This window comes from Bos mutus, chromosome 4 (assembly GCF_027580195.1).
Source record: "Bos mutus isolate GX-2022 chromosome 4, NWIPB_WYAK_1.1, whole genome shotgun sequence".
NCBI classification, from domain to species: Eukaryota; Metazoa; Chordata; class Mammalia; order Artiodactyla; family Bovidae; genus Bos; species Bos mutus.
The window spans coordinates 26,693,708-26,712,686 of record NC_091620.1 but is presented as its reverse complement, the minus strand read 5'-3'; positions in this window follow the sequence as shown (position 1 = coordinate 26,712,686).

The following is an 18,979-nucleotide window of genomic DNA, read 5'->3' as shown; positions in this document are numbered from 1 at the left end:
TTGATCCCTGATCCGGAAGGATCCCACGTGTTGTGGAGCAACCAAGCCTGTGCACCGCAACTATTGAGCCTGTGCTCTAGAGCCTGAGAGCCAAAACTATTGAGCCCATGTGCTGCAACTACTGAAGCCCGCACACCCTAGAGCCTGTGCTCAAAAACGAGAGAAGCCACCGCAATGAGAAGCCAGCACACCACAACTAGAGAGTAATCCCCGCTCGCCGCAACTGGAGAAAAGCCTGCACATCAACAAAGACCCAGCATAGCCAAAAAAGTGAATAAATAAATTTTTAAAAAGAGTATATGCTGATGCGTGTATCCCACCCCAGCATCTCTACCTTCATTGATCTGTGGTGGAGCCAGGGCAGCATCTGCCTTAGAGGATCCTGGGTAATTCTGAGGTGAATGGAGAGGAGCTCTGTAACTTGGGTCAGATTCCTCCCTCCCTGTGACAGCTGAGAGACAGCTCCCCCTGGGTCCCCCTCCCCTATCCTGGCTGCTCATTTAAGCACCTGAGGAGCTTTTTAAAAATACAGATACCTGGCACTGAGCCTAGCAGTTCTGATTTTATTAGGCTGGAGTGGAGACTTGGGCACCAAGAGCCTCTGGTGTGCACCCACGAACCCAGACAAGGGAGAGAGCCCTGACTTCTGAGACTGACCAGAACTAGAATCGGGGCTCTGCTGGGCAACTCTGAGCAAATTAATTAACTTCTCTGAGCCTCAACCTTCTCATTCCCAACCCTGGAGTTGTTACCCACATTAAAGGGTTGACTGTAGCCTACACGAATAGGGTCTTCCCCCACCCTCCTGGTACAGCAGGGGTTAAAGGGGTTAAATAATGCTCCCTTGTGCAAATTTACTATCAGTAATTAACCATGCTACCAATAAAAATTCAAGTTTTATTAATAAAAGGGTGCTGCTTTAGGGATGAGAAAAAGAGGATTCCAGGGCCTGCCCATCCTCCCAGTCTTTAGTAAGTGTCAGCAGCTTCTTATCTCATAAAACCCTGTTCAGGGCGCTGGCACTTCTGAATCAAATTTTAGTTCATTAAAATCTCCCTGGAACTCCCAAGGGGAACTCTCTGCATATGTTTAAAGTTCTGCACGCTAGATGTTATTGTAAAGAAGTGAATGCTTTTCTGTTAGAAGTAATCACATTTGTATCATAATATAAATATGCAGTGATTGAGCTCAGAAAGCGAGCCTCAGACTTGAAATCAGATCAGATGGATTCTCGATCGTTGTGTATGCCTTCGGCCAATGCCCTTCACCTCTCTTGGCCTCCATTGACTCACCTAAATTTTAGATGGAGATTCTAAAAATTGGGGTTGAAAATAGTTCTGCTGCTACACAGGGCATTTGATTCTGCAGCTCATCTCTGATGCCGATGTCTACAGGCTGAAGATGTGGTCTCAAAGTACCGCAGACGGTCACTGTGAGGCTTTAAAAGAAACTCCTTTCCCGAAGGGCACCCTTCCATCCAACTTTCTGAACCTGCTATTGGTACCACACTCTGCCAGATGTAGAGAAGGATGAAGATAAAATAGCTGTGGATTCTGCCTGCCAGCCCTCAAATAGATTGTGGTTGGGAGGTTCAGATAAATCATGCATGTAACTGACTCTAATGCACAGTAGAAAAGATGTCCAGCTGGGGGTCAGGGCAGGCTTGCTAGAGAAGGTAGTATTTTAACTGTGCCTTGAGGAGAAGAATTTAGGTAAAGGGGCAGGAAATAGCAAGGATGTGGAGGAACCCAGGATGTGAATGGAGAGCATGTGAGTGGAGGGGGCAGGAAGAGAATCCCTGGGAAACAGAGGCGAAAGGAGAGCAGGCAGTTCCTGGGGGTCTTGGATTTCTTTAGGGTGTTCCTAGAGGTGAAATCACCAGTTGAAAGGAATGTGTATTTTAAAGCCTTAGGTATACCATTGCTCAAGTGGCCTATGGAAAGGGTGCTCCAATGTCCACTTCTAAGGCAGCGAAATGTCAGAAACTTTGATCTAAATATGGGGGACAAGGAGGTGCAAGGGCTGTGAGTTGGGGTGCAGGCTGTCAAGTCAGTTTAATCAATATTTTTGGATCACTGGGCTGGGTGTGGGGGTGCAGAGATAAATATACACATCACTGCTCTTGGGGAGCTCGGTCGGCAGGACAGACAGACTACAGTCCAGCAGTGTGGGCAACCCCAGGGCTCCCTTGAAAGCTACAAGCAGGCTTTTGTGTGGAAGGGTGTCCTTTCTGGGATCTTCCTCTTTGAGGCACCTCGCTTACCTCTGCAGAGTTACATACATGGTTCCACCTGTTCTCATCAGATTACCTGCTCTCCAAGGGGCGGCTCATGGTCCCAACTGCAGTCCACTTCCTACCAAGGTCCTTACCCCAGCCACCACCCTTCAGCCTTGGGGGAATTTCCAAGATGCTTGGTGACATCTGCCCAGCTCCTTGCAGGTGGTTCCCTTCTCTGGGCCACAGGTAGGACAGCCACCACTGGGGGTCTCAGCTGGGGAGTCTTTGCAGTAGACATCCAAGGCCTTAAAATATACACACCTGTTGACTTAGCTTTTCTAAATGAGCCTAAGGAACTAAGCATGAATATTTGATTTATTTACAAGATTAGGCATGAGAACATTGTTCATGAGAAAAAAAAAAAAAACAGTGAAAACAATCTAAATTTTCAACCATAGGAAATTGTTTAAATAATTTATGGGACAGTTGCACATTGCCAGCATTATAAATTACATGGTAGAAGCATATTTTACAATGTGAAAAGAAAGTTGAAGACAATTGAAAATATCACATTGCAAAATGGTATTACTTTATGACTATTTATGATAGAAAAAAGTATACATACACACACACACACACACACACACACACACACACCTATTAGAGAGGGAAATAACAACCCTCTCCAGTATTCTTGCCTGGGAATCCTATGGACAGGGGAGCCTGATGGGCTACAGTCCATGGGATCAAAAAGAGTCAGACACAACTGAACAACTGCCCACACACACATACACATCTATAGAGACACAAAAGAGAAGAGCTATGCATGAAAAACATAAAACATTTCAGGATAGTGAATTATAAGAAATTTAAAGCATCTTCTCTGGATGTTGTCTACAAGAATGTTCAGTACTTACATAATAAGAATAAAAGATACCTATTTCTTTCTTTTTATTTATTTATTTGGCCACATTGCCCATGAAGAAATCTTAGTACCCTGACCAAGGGTTGAACCTGCACCCCCTGCAATGGAAGCATGGAGTCTTAACCATTTGCCCACCAGGGAGGTCCCAAAGATACTCTGTTTCTTAAAGTGACATCTTCCCAGACACAGGGCTATGGGCAGTGTCTCTCATCTGAGATATACCCAGGTCCGAGAGGATCCTCCAGACCTCCGGGTGCCCCAGGTCATGCCTCAACCATGCAGGGTGCCACAGAGAAACCTCTGCTTATGCAACGTGTTGCAGGAAAAGTGCTCTTGGAAGTCTGGCCTCAGCCCTGGGCAAACAAATCTGCCCACTCCTTGGCTTCATCACAGGCCATGATGGGACAAACCAGGACTCAGGCTTGGTGGTTGCATAAAAGAAGGATAGATGGATGGAGCTTCTGGTCATTGCGTTCCACTCCACTGAGCAGGCATATTCGAACTTCCCCTCCCTGACTGCTCAGCCCATACAAGCCAAGAGCCTTCTTCAGGAAGACTTCCAGACTAACCCCACCATGCAGTGTACCCTGAATGTCCCCTTCTCTAATTAATAACTAACATTTGTAGAGTGGTTACCAGGTGTTTACTTGTAACAATCTGAATACCCTGACGATAAGGTGTGAGAAGGTACTATAAGGATCTCACTACCAATGAGGAAACAGAGGCGGAGAGAAACTCATTCCCTAAAGTCGTGTCTGACTCCTGCGACCCTATGGACTGTAGCCTGCCAGGCTCCTCTGTCCATGGAATTCTCGAGGCAGGAATACTGGGGTGGGGTTGCCATTCCCTTCTCTAGGGAATCTTCCCAACCCAGGGATCGAACCCAGGTCTCCTGCATTGCAGGCCTATTCTTTACCATCTGAGGCACCAGGGAAGCCCCTTCCCTAATGTCACAGGCTTCTAGATCACAAGTCCAGGATTCCATCTCAGACAGTGTGACCCCAGAGCCAACCCTCAGAGATGCCACACCTTATAGCCTCTCTGGCAGATGACTGATGTCACAGTCATGTTTCCATGGTGATTTTGAGTTGTTCCCAGATTTTTCCTGGAAGACTGAATTCCTCCAGGGTCACTGAGAAGGTGCTGGATACCCTGTTACTATTCTAACTACAGGAGAAGCAGGGGTAGCCTATGGAGCTAGCTTCCAGCTGCTGCCACCATATCTACAGGTGACTGTGCAAGTCGTCTGATAAAACACCTTTAGGGACAAAATTGGGCTGGTGACTTGGGAAGCCTCGGAATGCATTAGATCTGAGTTTTCTGTAGGATTGAAGGCTTCTTTCTGCTTCTCCACAGCATCTTCCCAAATGCCTGTTCAGCCCCCGGTACCTGGGGAGGGTCCAACTCTACACAGGATCATGGCCCGCGTCCTTCCACTCCAGTGGGGAAGAGAGATTAGGACAGAGAAAGAGCATGCAGCCCAGAGGCTGAGCCTCTTGAAGTCAGTCTCTTGGCTGTCATCTCTTTCTTCAGAGATTCCAGGCTGGATTCCAGCCTGGGATGTGAGAAGGCATTACCAAGTCTGGGCAAATCAGCACAACCATATTAACAAGTTATCTCCACATGGTAGAATTAAAGATGACTTTTTGTCATAGCTTTGCTTCTTTGCATTTTCTAATTTTCTGAAATGAACATGATTACTTGGGCAATTAAATTATTAAAGGGAGCAAAAGTTACTGTGCTTATTCTGTTCTTTGCAGGACTCTTTCCCCAGCCGTCTATAGACAGCTATCTCAAGGTGCTCTCTACTACATGTGGCTTCCTCAAAGCCCATTCTGTCCTTCAAATCAACAAATTCCCATCACTGCCATCTTCTTCCACACCCTCCACTGCACACTAATCTACTCAAAACCTTGTAAATGACATAGTGTTTCACAGGCCTGAGGCTGCTGGTCCCCCAAACCCTGGTTTCATGAGAAGTCATCTTTCCTGTCTTTGAAGATAATGCCTAGAACCATGTCTCCACCTGGAATTCAGCCTCAATTAACTGCTGGACATCTGCAAGCAGAGGTTCTAAACAACCCCACTGGCAGCATACCTTAGTCCCACTCTTATCGCTGCCCTCCACATGCAGACACCCCCTCAGTTTCTGTCTCTGCCAGTGAGTGACACCATCATTGAGCTCTAGGTAGGAAAGCTTATGGAACTTTGACAGATGCTTAGTTTCTTCCCAGAAGAAAAATCAGTTAACAAGGCTGCTGTTCTTTTATTCAAAACGTCTCTTGGGTCTTTCCTTCTTCTGTCTCCTCACTCATGCTCCTGAACTATGGCTGAGGTCCGGGACTAATTCTTACTCATTTTTGAAAACATCTTTTATTTTATTTTTATTTTTGGCTGTGCTGGGTCTTCGTTGCTGCATGGGCTTTTCTCTAGTTGTGGCGAGTAAGGGCTACTCTCTAGTCGGTGGCTTCTTTTGGCGTGGAGTGGAGACTTCGGTAGCTGTGCGTGCTGGAGTCTCGAGAACGGGCTCAATAGCTGTGGTGTTCTGGCTTAGTTGCTTGGCAGCATGTGGAGTCTTCCTGGATCAGGGATTGAATCTGTGTCCCCTGCACTGGCAGGCATATTCCTGACCACTACACCACCAGGGAAACCCAAATCTTACTCATTCTTGCATCTCCAGGATCTAACGTAGTCCTCAGCACACAATAAACACAATGTACGCTTTCCTGGTTGAATGAATGAATAAATGGGTATAAAAGAAATCTTTTATAACTTGTCTCTTTTAGTTTTTCCCTGCAATCTTTCTTATATTGCTTTGCAGTTGAATCTCCCCAAATGGTGACTTGACTATGTGAATCCCCTCTGGTGCCTTCAATGGTTCCCATTCTCTGCAAGGTCCTTCAAAATCCAGTTCCCCTAGAGACACAGAGGTAGAGAACAAACGTATGAAGGGGGAAGGTGTGGGAGTAAGATGAATTGGGAGATTGGGATTGACGTATATACGCTATCAATGCTATGTATAAAATAGATAACTAATGAGAACTGACTTCCCTGTGCATACAGCACAGGGAACTCTACTCAACGCTCTGTGGTGACCTAAATGGGGAGGAAATCCAAAAAAGAGGGGATTTATGTATACCTATAGCTGATTCACCTTGCTGTACAGCAGAAACTAAAACAACATTGTAAAGCAACTATACTCCAATAAAAATTAATTTTAAAAACTCCAGCCCCCGCTTTTTTTTTTAAAGAATTTGCTGTCTCTCGCCCTGAGGCTCTCCTCCAGCTATGATCCTGTGGAAGCCAGTGGACCTCAGGTGGGCTGTCTGTCCATCCCGGGCACTGCTGGGCAGCCTGGCTCCTTGGCTCTGCTCTGCTTTTTCAAACTGGAGTCTTCAGCTCAGCTGTCCGAGATGTGTGATCATGAAGTCTCTGTGGTATGTAGTCAGGGTTTATTCCAGGAATGTTTATTGAGGGCCCATTATGTGCCAGACACTGCTAAAAGCATTTGCTCAAAGCTTAACTGTTTCTAGAGTCCTTACTATGTTTACCTGGGCTAGAACTGGGCAGACCCAGTCTTGACTCTCATGGAACTTACGTTCTCATAACAAAGATAAAATCATTGACAAATTAGTAATTAACTGATTGTAGTTTTTGATTCATGCTATGTAGAAAGAAACATGGTGCTCTGACAGATGGTAACAGGGAGGACATCAGTCATTAGCAGAAGTAACTCAGACCATTCATGCATCTGATGGGCATTTATGGAGCCCTCACTAGGCATCAGGAGCTGTGCCGGGCAGGCAACAGTGAGGGGAATAAGATACAGTCTTTTCCCTTAGGGAGCTCACTCCTGAGAAGCCATATACATGCCAGGAGAACAATCCGGTCCACCCACCCACCCACTCCCACCTTCACACAAATATTTAACTTAGAGAAAAAGAGCCCATTATTTGACCAAATTATCCTGTTGCTCCTCCTCACTGTGGTTTGAAAGGCACATTTCACACAAGAGAAGGTGCCTGGGATTGCCTAAGATCAGAACAGAGATCTAACCTTTGTCTGCCTTTTTCCTCCTTCAACAGGGCACCAGTAGTGACTCTGCAAAGCATAGAGCTCTGTGAGGACACCTTCAGACCCTGGCGCACCCACGTGAGCCTGCAGCTTGTGACTGATCTCAGTGCAAAACCACAGGGGCCATGGCAGCTGGGAACTGTGGTCTCTAATAATGCCACTTGTTGGGCCTGTCCTTTGACCACGCTGAATCGCAGGCTCTCATATATAATAGGGAAATAAGACCCATTTTATCTCTTTCTGTGGGTTACTGTCAATCAAGAGACCATGAAAGTGCTTTGAAAAAGAAAAAGCAATATTCAAATTCAAAGGGTTAGAATTACCTTTTTTGTTTTAACTGTGAGGGTTTTCAAGGTTCAAACAAAAAGGATTTTTAAGTTTTACTATTTAATAAAGAAGTCAAGTGTATCAGAAGTTTGATAAAACACCATAGTTGAGTATGCTGTTTAATCACTAAGTCATGTCCGACTCTTTGTGAACCATAGACTGTAGCCCACTGGGCCCCTCTGTCCATAGGCTTTCCCAGGCAAGAATTCTGGCATGGGTTGCCATTTCCTTCTCCAGGGGATCTTCCCAACCATGGGGATTGAATCTGGGTCTCGTGCTTGGCAGACAGATTCTTTACCACTGAACCACCTGGGAAGTATAGCAAGCATTGTTCACTGTATACACAAGATCCATTTCTCCTCTTCTTCTGAGCTCACAGAACCCCAATTCTTTCAGGAAAGAACAAAGCTTCCTTTCATCTGCCTTGATCTCCCCCAGACCCAGGGGCAGACCTATGATTTGTCTTATCAGTCATGGCAATCACCTTCCATTTGGCCAGTGATGGGTTTAAGGATATTTCCCAGTTCCAGTCAATGAGAAATAAGGGAAACTGTGACTTCTCTTTCCCAACTTGAAACACAATCTCAAGAGGAGAAAATTGAGGGACTTCCCTGATGGTCCAGTGGTTAAGACTCTGAGCTTCCACTGCAGGGGGACACAGATTTGATCCCTGGTCCAGGAAGTAAGATCTCCTATGCCACATGGCTTGGTGGGAAAAAAAAAAGAGAGAGAGAAAATCTTTTACCTCTGCCCTGCCCTTTGTGAGGCTATGGTGCCTGGAGGAGCAGTTTCCGTCTTCCAACCGTGAAGCAATGAGCGCAAGGGCACAATGCAAGAACAGAGAATCAGAAGAAACAGGATTCTTGATGATGTCTCCAGGCTACTGCAACCGTCCTTCTCCAGGTATAAGAGACGATGAAATGCCCTTAATGCTTGAGTCAGTGTTACTTGCTGCCAACTGCATATGTAAATCAGTACAATCTCTGAGGAACATAGCTTGACAATGTATTTCTATTTTGAATGTACATACCCTTGAATTCAACAATTCTATTTGTCAAGAAATCTCCCACAAATATACTCACACTGTGCTCCAATAAGTACTTTTGAGTCTATTAATTAACAACATTATGTATCTAACATTATGGTTAGATTGATTATGGTGCATCTGTGAAATGAAACATACGCTGACTCTAAAATGATTGGCACAATCCTGTGTATTGGTAAGAAATTGTATTCTAGATATACTAGGTGAAAGAAGTGAGATTAATAATGGTTAAAATTGGGCAATGGTACATGGACATTTGTAATGCCATTTTTCCTTATAAGTGTATTGTGGAGATTTAAATTTTTCCAAAAAAAAAAATGTGGAGGCAGGGGCAAGAACATTAGTGTGAATAATATGACATTATTTAAATGCCCTTAAATATATTTTTTTAATTAATTAATTTATTTTTTCTATGCTGGGTCTTCATTGCAATGTGCAAGCTTCTCACTGTGGCAGCTTCTCCTGTTGTGGAGCATAGGCTCCAGGTGCCCAGGGACTCAGCGGTTGCAACACACAGGCTCTAGAGCTTGGGCTCGGGAGCCGTGTCACATGGCCTTTGTTGCTCCCAGCATGTGGAATCTTCCTCAACCAGGGACCGATCCCGCGTCCCTGCACTGGCAGGCGGATTCTCATCCACTGTACCACCAAGGAAGGCCTGCACACTTTTTTTTTTAAGGAAATGGATATATGAAGGACAGAAAAAGAATATCCATGGAAGGTTACACCATAAACTGAGAAGAACAACTACTTCTAGGGAAAAAAGGACTGGGGAGAGACGGAGTTTTCATATCTTTGTTCCTTTTGAATTTTAAGAAAAATAATACATTATTCTAACACAACATTGTAAAGCAATTATACTTCAATAAAAAATTAAAAGTAAAAATACTTTATTATATAATAATATATAATTATAATATAATATAAACATTCAGTTCAGTTCAGTTCACTTCAGTCGCTCAGTCATGTCCGATTCTTTGCGACCCCATGAATCGCAGCACACCAGGCCTCCCTGTCCATCACCAACTCCCGGAGTTCACCCAGACTCATAGTAATATATAATAATTTATTTTAAAATAATCATTAATCAACAGGAAATGTAAAAAATAGGTAGGTGATGGGTAGATAGGCAGACAGGCAGTCCACACCCTCACATGTGGTCTCAAGTGCTACTTGGTGTTCAGGCAATAACTCTGGTCCCAATCTGACCTCTGACCCTTAAAAAGGTGATGGTAAGACAAGTAACCTGAGGCTGCCAGGGCCCCTGCCTATGAGCTAAGACTCTGCTTAGAACCAAGTTACAAAGATGTTGCAGACAAGAAAAATTTGGTCGTAGTGGATGCTACTGCCTCTATTTGAAAAACAACACAAACATTTCCGGGGAGGGGGGAGGCGGAGAGGAGGAAAGATTTTCTTCAAAATGTAATTTCATTGTAGACACTTCTTTAAAAGAAACATTTCTTTATTTGACAGTTCCAGGCCTTAGTTTCAGCAGGCAGGATGTTTAGTCGCAGCATGAGAACTCTTAGCTGCGGCATGCGGGACCCAGTTCAGTTCCCTGACCAGATATCGAACCTGGGGCCCCTGCATTTGGAAGCAGGGAGTCTTAGCCACTGGACCACCAGGGAAGTCCCCTGTAGATGTTTTTATGAAAAGCAGAAAAGCACAAAGAAGAGCTTAAAGATTCCTGATCCTACTCCCAATAGTGATAATGTATATTTTGGTGTGAGTGTGTGTATTGATTGGAATGTGTGTGATCAGAAAACACATACCATTTTATAATCCGGTTCTTTCCAGCTCACAAAATAAAGTTATTTTCCTACATCATTAAATATTACTTTACAACATAATTTTTAATGTGTGCATATTGCTGCTATGTGATTTTCAATAACTTACTAATTTCCTATGCTGAACATTTAGTTGTTGTCCAACCTTTTTAGTGGCCATGTAATTATAAATCATGGTCAATGCTAACAATTTCTGACCTCACAAACATATAGTACAATATCCTTCCTTTCTTCAATAGATAATTATTAAAAGCAAAACAACCAGGCTCAAACAAAGCAATTATAAAATATCTTTAAAAAGACATTGGGTAAAATTCAAATGCAGACTAGCTCATGATGTTAAAGAATTACTCTTGTGTGGTAATGGTCTTGTGATAGAGATAGAAATGCTTCCTTATTTTTCAGATAAACACTTAAGTATTTAAGGATGAAACGCCCTGATGTTTGTAATTTGCTTTAGAATATTTTAGCCAAAAGAATTAATGATGCAAATATGCAAAAAGAGTACGTTAAACCTAAATTTGCGATTTTCATTTAAAAATATATCTATATATCTATAGCACGGGGCTATCAATGTGGGATACAGATGTGAACAAAACGGACCCCTGTGGGACTCGGCGGAGCACACAGATTTTGCGGGAGCACGTTCCCGTTAGGAAGTCTCTGATGCAATACGACCGGTGCCTTCAGGACCTGTGAGGCTGACTTTCCTTACCCCTCCACACCATCATCAAGGCAGGTGTGATTTTCCAGGCCAGGCCTACGGCCGGGTTTCCCCCGGGGCCCAGAGCCGTCGGGTCTTGCCGCCCAGCGGAGCTGGCTGCTCCGGCCTCACTGTCGGGGCGCCACCGCCCCCAGCCGGCTCAGAGGAACCCCTCACCGCCACCCTGTCTCAGGCGGCCGTTCCCCGAGGCCCGAGGGTCAGATCCTGGGGCCACCTCGAGGATTTCTCACACCTGCCCAGCCACCCCCAACTTTTCAGGCGATACCGGAGGGTGGGCGTGGGGCTCCTGGCGCATCCGAGTCCCTCCCTGGAGTCCCCGACCGCGGCCGCCCGGCCCGACGCTGCCCCGCCGCCCCGCAGGGCGGGAGCCGGCGCTGCGGGTGCGCCCCGGCCAGCCGGGCAGTTGCGCAAGTTGTGCTTCGGCGGCTATAAGAGGGGCGGGCAGGCATGGAGCCCCGGAGGGATCGAGGAATCGCGGCGCCAGCAGCGGCGAGGTAAGTGCCCGGCTCTCTCCTTTCTCCTTCTCCGCCGGTCTTTCTTGGCAGGCCACCCAGCCCAGCCCACCCGGGACCCCGGGGAAACTGAGGCAGGCGAAGGGCAGGGCGGACGGCTTGGTTCTGGATTGGGGTAACTTTGCACCAGAGTTCTAACCGGTGGGAAGACGGCTGGGAGCCGGGGAACGTTAGCTTTGGGGCTGGGCTGTGCCTGCCCAGGAATCAGCGCTCCAGGAGCCAGCCTGGGCCCCAGGAGACTGCCAGAGCCTCCAGCCCTGCCTTTGACATGCTTTGGAAACGGCCTTGAGCACACCCCCAAAGATCAGGATACCTCGCCCCCATGTGCAGAGGATGTGCGTTGAGTTTCTGAGGAGTGTGAGTTCTGAGGGTGTAAAGGAGTCTTGGTCTGCAGATGAGAATTCAGGCAACGTTTTCCAGCAGGGTTCCTGACTTGTGAATGCGAAGGACTGTATAAAACCCAGGCCATAGCATGGAGATGAGGAAGTAGGGGTGAGCAGAAAAACTGGGAGAACCCAAATCTCCCAAAGAAATTATGGAAGATCTCACTCCATCTGTCCTCAAAGTCATGAGAACTGCCTTCTACACTGTGGATAAAATAGGTTTCCTTTGGGGCGACCAAACAGGGGATCATGGGAAAGGCCTGTTAAACTTTTCCCACTGTAACCATTTCTCTAGCCAAAACTGATAAATGCACACTATTGGCAGGTGGGCCCCCGGTGACACCTGCCAGGCCTGCCTTCTCTCCTGGCTTGGTTTCGATTTCTTGGTGGATGGGTTTGCCTTCACACTCCAGTTTCTATAGCTTAAAGATGTGGCACTTTGGAAAAGTGAATTCTTAAATACAGTTTGATCCAAGTGACACTCAATGGTGACCTGGTTGTCATTTGAGAATAGCAGCCTTGGAGAGGATTGGAAGGTAGTCTGCAGGGGAGGCGAGGCAGAGGGCAGGGACTGGAAGGCAAGATGCAAGAGCTCAAAGATTCCCCACGCTGTCCTCTGTCCAGCCTCTGGTGTTTGCTCTGTAGAGCCTAAGGTGGCAGTGCAGTGGGCAGCTAGGACCAGGTGGGACAGAGGATATCCAGGCTCTTCCCACCGGGACGGTGTGCAGAACCACAGTCGCTCCCACTCTGATGCCCTCCTGAGCAGGAAGGTCTTGCTGATCTTTTCTCTCATGCAGGCAGGGGGAGAAGGCATGAGAAAAGCAGTGGGTGTGGCTCAGTTCTTTGCTTTTCAAGCAGTTGAGGACATTGGGCTGAGAGGAACGTTTCCATGTTGGCCAAAGGAGCATCCCTCTCGTATTTTGTACATCTTATGCCCAAAATAACTCTTCTTGGTATTTGGGGGAAATATTTTCCTCCCCCTCCATTCCAGGAAATGGCTCCAAGCGCCAAGGACAGAGCCAAGGAGATTGCAATGAATTCCTGCCCGTCAGCCTCAGGCGGATGCCTCTCGAGTCTGAGTGGCCTGTGCAGGGTGTGGAGGTGACGCTTGGGAGAACCTGGGTCTTTGTCCCCACTCTAGCCTCGATGCCACTTAGGGGGACGTGGTGGTGGTGGTCAGTGGGAGTCAGAGAGAGATTAGGGCTCCAGCGATGGGGAATCCTCATAGTGTGTGTATCCTTCAACCACATGCATGTAATTGAAAGGAAAACTGAGCCAATTTCTCCTGCAGTCAGTCAGTCAGTAGGCCCTGTTCCCACCAGCAGTAGGAGTCCAGTGGCGACAGCGCCCTCCTGGCCTGTGAGCCAGAGTCTTGGAATTCTTCTTTGTCCACACAATTGTCTCAGAGAAGTAGAAAGGATGTTTCGGCTTAAAAACAACACACCTGCCACCTGGGCCCACAGAATCCTTTGCACTTCATGTGTGACAACAGATGTACCTTGCTTCTCAGCAATCGGCATTTTACAGTGTTTCCTGCTCCATTCATCCATCAGCTCTCTGGAATGATCGGTGTCGATGCTGATATCTCATCCATCCCACAGAAGATTTCATTCCCATCTTACACATACTGAGTTTGTACTCTAGGGTACTCCAGACTGGGTGTGCCAAAGAAGTGGAGAAGCCACAGGGAAGAGTCTGAGCAGAGCAGAGACCTCTGAGAAGGGCAGGAGGCCCAGAGCACAGTAGGAGGAGCCAGGCTGATGAATGGGACCAAGACAGGGAGTATCTGGGACAATAGTTAAGATGGAACAGAATTCAGGAAGCTGAATGGGAATAGGGGCCCATGTAGTGTTAGAGGACACCTGTGGGGTACAAGACACCGTGAAAAGGAGATCAGGATTCTGCAGCATTTTCTGTCTTCATTAAGAAAGCTTCTTAGGAATTCCTGCTGGGCAAAACTGAATTCTAGATGGACTTTAAAATGGAAGCAGCCTAACCATCTAGAGGTAGGTTAACCTCATTAGATAATGAAAACCAGAGATGGGAAATATTTCATTCACTCATTCCACAAACATTCAGTGAGGACCTACTCTGTGCCAAGGCCTTGGGGGAGATGTTGAACAAGTGACATATTCACCACTCCTGGACCCAGCAGACATCAGTGATTGATCACAGCACCTTATCCCTCTCATACTGGAGGGGGCTTCAGATTCCTCTCCACTCAGCACTCCAAGGAACCACAAAACCTGATCAGAGTTGCCACAGGAATTGAAACCTATTTGTTGTCCCTGATGAGATTGAATCTAAGGGTAGTTTCTGATGAACAGAAAAACTATAACCCTTGCACCCACATTCTGGCTACCAATTAAGTATGTTAACCTGATTTCTCAACCAGGCTCCTTATTTGCAAATAAGAGAAAATCACTCATGCTAGCTCAGTGTTTTCAACTGCATATTGCAACCAACACTTAAAACCAGGGTGGAGACTCTCCAGTATGCATCACCCATAGTGAAGATGAATTTTATTTCCTGACACTTGTTTTTCTTACAGGTGTATCTATATGTCTCCTGGATGAAAAAAATGTATATTCAGAAAGTTGAAAACTACTCAAGTGAGCAGTATATGTGAAAAAGTATCTCACCCTTGAGGCTAAGGACAGGGCGAGCCTAGAGCCAACAAGCACAGGAACCAGAAAGAAGGTCAAGAAAAAGGACAAGCATTGACCATAATCCACACGCCCCCCTCCCCGCAGTGGGTAGATGGACCCTGGTCTCTCTTAACTACTCCATGCATGTGATGTCAGCCATGGCTACCCTTGAGTTTCTGAGTCTTCATCAGAGGCAAACTGGACTCCTCAGAGCATACTTTAAATTCCTGGGAGAGATGTTAACTGACCCAGTCAGGACCTGGAGGAGGAAAGGGAAGAGAAAAGAGTATTCTGCTTCTCTTGCCCACTACTGTTAATGCAAACATCGCCTCCAGGATTCGTGTGTGTGTGTCCTGCATAGGGCAGATCTCCCAGAAGGTCCCGGCCACCCATAGAATCAAGCCCAGGACATTCTAGCTCTCCAGCCTCACATACACTACTCTTCTTCCATATTGAATTCTCTCAAACCCACCATGGTATATCCCAACTCCACACTGTCCCCTTGGCCTGGAATGCTCTGCTTGCTTCCCTCCCCCTGGGAAACTCCGGTCCTTCAGGTCTCAGTGCAAACTATCTCGGCTGCCCAGAGTCAGCCCTTTTCCCTGTGCTCCCCCAGATCCAGGTTCCTTCCCTTATAACTTTCACCAGGTTGTATTAAAATGAGTTGTTTAAGCTTCTGTCTGTTCCACTGGATTCTGAAGAACTCAGAGGACCCAGACTTCTCTGTCTCCTTCATCCTTTGTCCTTTCTTCATCCCCAAGTCCCTTCCTACTGACAGTTAGGGAGAAAGGAATGAAGGAAGGCTGAGAGGGAAGAATGCAAGGGAACCAACAGGAAAGATTTCTACAGGGAGAGAGAAGGCATAGACTACCCAAAGCTTTTTCCTTAAAATGAATAGTAAATACCACATTCAGTTCAGTTCAGTTCAGTTGCTCAGTCGTGTCTGACTGTTTGTAACCCCATGAACCGCAGCACGCCAGGCCTCCCTGTCCATCACCAACTCCCGGAGTTTACCCAAACTCATGTCCATTGAGTCAGTGATGCTATCCAACCATATCATCCTCTGTCAAATACCACATTACCTGAATTTAATTTGCACTAACAAACCAAAGATCACTGGAGTTGTTCAGTTGCTCAGTTGGATCTGACTCTTTGTGATGCCATGGACCACAGCACATCAGGCTTCCCTGTCCTTCACCATCTCCCAGAGCTTGCTCAACCTCAAGTCCATTGAGTCAGTGATGCCCTCCAACCATCTCATCCTCTGTCCTTATCTTTCCTAGCATCAAGGTCTTTTCCAATGAGTCAGCTCTTCACATCAGGTGGCCAAAGTATTGGAGCTTCAGCTTCAGCATCAGTCCTTCCAATGAATATTCAGGGTTGATTTCCTTTAGGATTGACTGGTTTGATCTCCTTGCAGTCTAAGGGACTCTCAAGAGAGATTACTGGAGAGAGGGGTATAAAAAGCTGCTGGCTGGAGAAGGAAGAGAGAAAGCTGTACCAGGCCCCTTGCTTACCTCTGGTACCTTCTACGGGGAGAAGGCAGAGGAGTTTGCATAGCTCAAAGCTAGTGGCCTTTACCAGCAAATGTCTGTGACCGGGAGCTTTCCCTATCTCCCCCACCACTCCCCCCATTGCTAGAACCCAGGGTAGGCCTGCCCTGGGCCCAGCTAAACTTCTAGTGTGTGTGTGTGTGTGTGTGTGTGTGTGATCTAGAGAAACACCTCCTACCTTAACATGGAGGCTCCCACTTGGTCTGCTGCATCCCCCAGGACAAGAGGGAAGGTGAGGGAGCTTATGTCTGGAGGCCACCAGCTTCTTGGGGAACCAAGAGGCAAGCTTGTCTGTGGAGAAGGGGACGCTGCAAGGAACTGCCAAGTGGGGGAACAAGGCCTGCAGTCAACCCTGGATGAGTAGCGGGGGGTGGGGGGGGCCAGTGCCCAGGACCCAGGTGAAGTCAGAGCAGGGGTCGTGACAGGGTTGATGGCAAGGTTACAGGATCCTCTTCCGTCAGCCTTTAGCCTGTTTTCTGTGATTACATTTCATTTTCTAGTGCTCCCCTGGGGGTAGGGGGTGGAGCTCATTCACTGGTTTTTCTCTTTTTTTCTCCAGTGCCCCTGTGGCAGGGGATGCTGGTAGACCTGATGGGGCATGGTCAGGTCTTAATTCAAGGAAAGGAAAGGCAGTCTGAAGCACAAGTTAGTTGGCAGGGCATCTAGAGGATGCACAGACCCACAGAAGAGTGGGTGGTGGGGAAGCCAGCGGAGTGGAGGGGAGACCTCAGGGTGGAGAGCAAGCCTCCCCCTTCATGAGCAGCACACACAGTCCAGCTACCCCCTACCCTCTCCCAGTAGTGCCCCCTTCCTCTCCAGGCTCAACATTTCAGCAGTTCTTCTGAGAAAAAGACAGCTCCTTAAACATTTAAAACTTCTAGAGGGAAAAGGCTTTGCAGCCCAGGCAGATGGCTGACACCTGCCTTTTTCCCTCATGGCTCCTCCCACCTCCACTCTCTACTCACTCTTGTCAGTGGCTCCAGCCAGCACTCCTGGGTCTCTGTCTGCAGCACCCCCTCCCCTTTTTTTTTCCTGAACTGAGACCCCCCGCCCAGTTCCAGCTGTCAGCGGGACAGGCCCACCTGAGGTCCCACCAATACTAGCAAATCAGCATGAATGTTCGTTCATCAAACCTCTCCTCATACCTTTCCCAATTTCCTGCTGCCTCCTTCTTATCACCTGGGCTGCAAGCCTAAGCCTGGAAATGATCAGAGTGCCTCATTTCCACAGAAAGAAGCCTGGCCTCCCTGCCTAGCACTCACAGCTCCACCCCTCCCATCACACCTCCCATGCCAGCCTGGAGCCACCATTTTCTGAGCCGTCTGTTGGGGCTTCCCCACTCCTCCACCTTCACAGACACAATCCTACTCCTCCATTCTCAGTGTGTGTTAGCCACTCAGTCTGTCTGACTCTTTGTGACCCCATGGACTGTAGCCTGCCAGGCTCCTCTATTCATGGAATTCTCCAGGCAAGAATACTGGAGTGGGTTGCCATAACCTTCTCTAGGGGATCTTCCCAATCCAGGGATTGAACACTGGTCTCCTGCATTGCAGGCAGATTCTTTACCGTCTGAGCCACCAGGGAAGCCCCCACATTCTCAGGGCCCTTATTAAATGCAATCTCCTCCAAAATGCTTCCTCCATTCCTTCACTGGAAATAACAGTGACAACGGCTAACATGTATTGGGATTGACCATGTGCCAGGCACAGAGCAAGAATTCTCCATCACCTAACAGCCACAGGTAGGAATTATGATTTGTTTCATCCCCAATTTACAGCCAAGCAAATGGAGTCTCCAAGAGATCAGCAAACTTTCCCAAGGCCCTGTTGGGCTTCCCTTGTGGCTCAGATGGTAAAGAATTCGCCTGCAATGCAGGGGACCTCGGTTTGATCCCTGGGTTGGGAAGATCTCCTGGAGAAGGGAAAGGCTACCCACTCTAGTATTCTGGCCTGGAGAATTCCATGGACTGTATAGTCCATGGGGTCACAAAGAGTCAGACACAACTGAGTGACTTTCACTTTCACATGCTCTAACTTAAACATAGTTCTGCTGAGCTCTAGAGCTCATAGTTTTATTCATGAGTCCCTCCCTTGAGTTATCCAAGGCATTTTATTTCTTTAAACATTCTTCCTTGCATTGTATTGATAGTTAATTAGGTAAATTCTTAAACCTGTTGAAGAGCACAACAGTTTTGTTCTTTACTTTTATTTTTAACAAATAACACATGTAAGTAGTTGACAATGCTGAATACTGTGGTGTACTACCTGGGCTTCCTGGGAAAACCACCAGTTCAGCCCCAACCATCCCCACTCCGGATCCCAGTTTCCTGTGGTTGCATGTCTCTTTCATCTCTGCCTCTGGCCCACAGTGGACCATCCATACATGTTAGATGTCAACCATCAAATAGATGTTGAGTAACCATAATGCTTCCAATAGTCATGTACAGATTGAGAGTTGGACCATAAAGAAGACTGAACACTGAAGAACTGATGCTTTTGAACTGTGGTCCTGGAGAAGACTCTTTAGAGTCCCTTGGACAGCAAGGAGATCAAACCAGTCAATCCTAAAGGAAATCAACCTTGACTATTTATTGAAAAGACCGATGTTGAAGCTGAAGCTCCAATAATTTGGCCACACAACGAAAAGAATCAACTCATTGGAAAAGACTGATGCTGGGAAAGATTGAAGGCAAAAGGAGAAGGAGGAGACAGAGAATTAGATGGTTGGATGGCAACACTGATTCAACAGACGTGAATTTGAGCAAACTCTGGGAGATAGTGAGGAAT